At 39.6% G+C, this 5,054-nt stretch overlaps 1 long non-coding RNA gene across 1 annotated transcript; it reads left to right on the forward strand.

The window, feature by feature from the left end:
• Positions 1-3,430: 3,430 nt before the first annotated feature.
• LOC140365441 (uncharacterized) lies at positions 3,431-3,684 on the forward strand. Its single transcript, XR_011927829.1, has 2 exons — positions 3,431-3,577; positions 3,609-3,684. It is a non-coding gene; the product is annotated as an uncharacterized lncRNA (long non-coding RNA).
• Positions 3,685-5,054: the final 1,370 nt, after the last annotated feature.

A 5,054-nucleotide genomic window follows, 5' to 3' on the forward strand; every position in this document is an offset into this window, starting at 1 on the left:
TAATATAGTTCCCTCAGTGTACGGGGCAAAATGAAGACGGAGAAAGACAGTTCGAGCTGACGCAGAAGTGGACAGAGATCTACGGGAGACGAGCGATGCGATGCGCTCCGTTGCGCTAATAAACAAACGCACGTGTGTGTTGAATCAGTCCGCACGGGGGAGTGCGCATGCGCACTTCCGCCTGCGTTCTCAAATCGCCGAAAAATCATCCATACCTCCTTTAAGGTTAGGGTTAAGGTTAGGGTTAAGGTTAGGGTTAGGGTTAAGGTTAGGGTTAGAGTTAGCCATGACGCTATAAGAGAAGTCCCGCGGTTCCTGAAACTGCGCGGCCATTTGACCGCGGGCCGCGGCTCTGCAGCCACGGCCTTTTAAAATAGTCAATTCCCTAAAACACCCCTCCTATTTTCCCACAACGTTCTGCCCCGGAACTTTCTTAAGGTGCTCCGGCTCCCTGGTGACTCTTTTGGCCGGCGCACCTAAAATGGCTGACACAAGCATGGATTTATTATAAAATCTGGATAGGGTATGGCTAGCCGCAGCATGTTGCAGACTCCCCCAGTGGCCACTTCGTTGGTACTGCAGCCAAAGAAATCGTGCATCCAGAAAGCTTTTTTCCCCTAGAGCGCAATGTAACGAAAAACTGCTCGTGTTCGGCTGAAAGGGCGCCTAGAGCTTTCAGAAAAGTCGGATATAGCGGCAATTCTTACTTATTTATGAGTCATGGACTTTTTCTAATTTTAAGATTCTTCAGTTGTCTTTAAAACGCATTTTAAGCTGTTAGCTTTGGCTACACTCTGGCGCGCCGCTCTAGCCCAGCTTGTGACCGTCTAGACCAATCAGAGCGCGTGTAGGTGACGTGAACGAGCCGAGATGCCTTGAAATAGCCCAAATGCCACGACTGAGCTACAGGCGTAAAAATATGATCCATGAGTTTAATAACTGAACAAATCACAGATCTAATGACCACCACGGACCTGAGGGCTGTGGATCTACGACTCAGAAGCGATGTCTTGAAATGTTTCTGCCTGAAAAACTAAATCACGTAATAAATGCTATGGAAATGGAATGTTTTGCCAGGTATAAACTAATGGATGTTAGGTTTCATGTCCATCAGTGTGTTATCTGTATTACACTGACAAGAAACCTAAATACGGACTTAATCATGACTTTACAATGTTTTGCATGTTGATAAACATGTCATCTGAATACATTTGACATGTAGAATGATATGATTAAAAATCAGTGATTTAAGAAATCAATGTTAGATCAAACATTCCATGTACTTATTAAGAACCAGAATTATTTCCATTGTCAGTGAAAAAGTTTAAAACCAGTTGTTTAATATTTGGCTTTATCTCACACTGTGCTCTGCGCTGCTCTAGTAACTCTCTCTGATTGGTCAGTACGATCACATGGTACGCAAACCGGACACAGACCTACGTCACTTCTGGGCTGCAGTGTCCGAAGAGCTAAAGGCTAACTGGCGACATGCGCTACTGAGCAGCTCTCATTGACTTGAATGGGCGGCCATCTTGGCTGCTGGGGGCTTAGACACAAGAGGTAAGGTAACATATCATTTTGTTAAACTGAACAGTTACATATATTCCCTCTTCTGTTGCAGGTCAACTCACACAACAACCCTCTCAACAAATCCTTTAAAACACCCACTTGTTTCCTTTTATTCTCTTCCTAAGCCTATGTAATGGTTAGCTACATTAGTGCTACTTTTAATTATTGTACTTACTGTATTTTTTTGCTTCCTGTATGTATACTGGGGCATTAAATATGTCCTAATCTTGAAAAATAAAAGCTGTACAAACATGGTGGACGTTGTTTACTACAATGGCAAAGTAAATACCCTCAACTATCTAAATCTAGCTAGGGTTTAATAATGACTAGTTCTTTATTAGTTCATTGTTACCGTGTGTTTCTAAATGCTTGACAGGTATGGCTTATATAAGTGTTATCTGCTGTTCGTAGTGAAGCATAGGCCTTTGATTCCACCTGTCTGAGCAAAGGAGTAAAAGCTGAATGTGTCCAATGGGGCAGTTATGAGCGCTGTGTTACCAGGTTGCCATGAGAGAATCGATGAAAACAATGTACACGTTTAGACATGTGAGGATTTGTGTGGACAATTTCATCAGACGGCAGGGACACTCAAACATGAGGGAACAGTAAAAGTTTAACAAAAGACAAGTTGTAGTAATCAGAGCGTGTTGTACAGAAGTAGAAAAAAAAATCAGCAAAGTTGCAACTGTTATTCAATAAACTAAGATGATAAAATAAGACATGGATTTTGAGAGCACAGATACACAACTAGAAACTGTGTTGGAGCAGCGGCTGTGAGCCAAGCTCCCTTCTATAGCTTGGATTATTCTTTCCGTATGTACATTTCACATAGAAATGTACTGAAGCAGAGGAAGTCACACGATTTTACATGACACTGACACAGAAAACGGTAATTCTGGAGGTAACGAGTATCAAAGGAACATAGTATCAAAAACATACCAATAGTTGTAATTTGCTCCATTCACACTTGTTTTATCAATGAATTAGAAGCTTGTCTTCTCTGTTCCTTCAATGAGCTTTCATATTTCCCAAATTTGTGATGTAAAAAGTAGAGATCCGAAGGGCTTCTGTGTTGTTTTTAAGACCATAAATAATCCCCAGCATAATCATTAGCAAAAATATAGTGTTTATTTATTTCCATGGTAATTCTCTTTGCTACCAGGAGATGGAGTACTAACACAAACCTTGACTTAAAAAAAATAATGTGTGATTTTCAGTACATCATATTTATTATAAATAAGTTTTAAAAGATGAGAATGCCAAAGCAAAACAAAGCAGATACAAGAGTATATTTAATAACACTAACTGACTATAACACTACAAATAATGCAGAATAAATGTCCAAACTATTCATAATGTAGATGTCTATATTTGTTTTGAGACATAATCTTCTTTCCATTTTTATGTTGTTTGAATGTATATTTCCCTGCACAGTACATGTTAAGCGCCCACCACAGTGCAATTACGGCTGTCTCCTGATGAGTGTCTGGATGTGTCTCTGCTGCAGGTGGATTAAAGGTCAAGTCCTCAATCTGAAAAGTTTAGACGCTTTGACATTTGGTTTAGAAAATGTTCACATCAGTCATCTCTGCCTTAAAAAATATGTTTTAAAATCCATTTATTTTTACAGGACTTTTTTTTTTTAGGTATTTATAAATAAGGAGTTATTATATTCAAGAAATAAAAAAGAATGATGACCATCATAGCCCTTTGATTGAAATATTTATTACGGCTTATTAATCTGAACTTTCAAGGGTATTCATGTATTAATATCTACATTATACAATTATAAAACAATTTGAGCAGCCACTTGGCAGACTACTGATTAAGGTACATTAAGAGTAAGAGAGAGAAGAGAGAGGGTCGCTTTGTTCTGGCAGATGAAGAGTGGGAAAGTATATGTACATCTCAGTGGAAAACCACAAAAACACATGAATGGAGGGAATTCTTTTGGAAAAATGTGTCTCCCTTCTTTATAACCCCATGTTAAAGAGCCCATTACTCACATGTAAGACTGTTGGAGAGGATGTGGCAGCCAGGAGGCAAATCACTATCATGTGTTTTGGGATTGTCCTGTTGTTCACAAGCTTTGGACTGAGATCAACAATGCCTTACTGTTTCGTAAGTACTCTCCACCTGAGCCTCAAAAATTCTCCTTGCTGAATTTTAGTACAGATTTGTAGTATTCGTACATCTTGAACTTTTCAAAATGTTTTCACATCATGACCATAAACTTAAATAAATTGTATTGGCTTTTTTTTTTTTTTAAGAGCAACAAAAGCGGCACACAATTGTAAAGTGGAAGGAAAATTATACAATAGTGCAGCGTGCAAAAGTGTTCATCCTCCCTTCAGTCTTTTTGGGAATGTACCAGGTCTTACACACCTACAGATTTTTTGCCCATTCTTCTTTGCAAAACAGCTCAAGATCAGTCGGATATGAACAACATTTTTCAGATCTTGTCACAGATTCTCGATTGGATTGAAGACTTTGACTGGGCCATTCTAACATGTGAATCTACCAATATTTGTAGATCTGGCGTTATGTTTGTAGTGTAGGTTTGCAGTTGTAGTTGAGCCATACCCCTTGAACAGTGCTCTGTGAGATGTTGTTCAAAACTTGGGAAATCTTTTCTATAACTTGACCCTGTGTCAAACTTCTCCACAACTTTCTACCTGACCCTTTTTGGTGTGTTCCTTGGACTTCGTGATGCTGTTTGCTCCCCAACATTATCATAAACTTCTGCGGCCCTCACAGAACAGCTGCATTAATACTAAGATTATATTACACACAGGAGAACTATTTAATTATTAGGCCAGCACTCAATCTTTCAACAATAATCAGGCAACTTCTGGCAGCAACTGGTTACACTCAGGGAAAAGAGGCTGAATACTTTTGCACGCTGCACTTCAGTTTACTTTAATGCAACAACCATTGTAATTGTAATAAATCATGAGCAGCAATACAAAATTTAAACTTGATCTGTAATAGGTTACTAAAGTGGCTCAATCTCACCTCCATTGATTGTACATTTCCCAGCCAGGCTCTTCTACCTGTGCCTCCTATCTCCCACCACTGCGTTTACCCCTGCTAATTAGGTAATTCATCAAGCTAATGGAAGCTAACTGTAGTGCTATCCTAGGGCCGCCGCCTGGAGGTGCACACTTCCTTGTCCAGAGTCCAGGGAGAGGATGGAGAGCAAGGCACCCATCTGTCAGTGTGGTCCAATAACCTATCTACTTACATGAACAGACCAGGCATGTTATATAATTCTCTTTTTCACTTATATAGGTTGTTTTATCATTGTTCATTGTTTTATGTTGCACCGAATCACCAAGGCAAGTTCCTATGTTTGTGAATTCTGTTTTGACTAAACCTTTTCTGATTCTGTGAGGTTTTTGCAGTAATTGTATGAACTTTTATGAACTAGGGTTGCCAATTCCGTTCCCCACTGAGCACTTACTGTGTGTCCCTGAGCAAGCAAA

This window comes from Eucyclogobius newberryi, unplaced genomic scaffold (genome assembly GCF_026437365.1).
Source record: "Eucyclogobius newberryi isolate DKJ021-1_F unplaced genomic scaffold, fEucNew1.0.hap1 SCAF_1, whole genome shotgun sequence".
Taxonomy (NCBI): domain Eukaryota; kingdom Metazoa; phylum Chordata; class Actinopteri; order Gobiiformes; family Gobiidae; genus Eucyclogobius; species Eucyclogobius newberryi.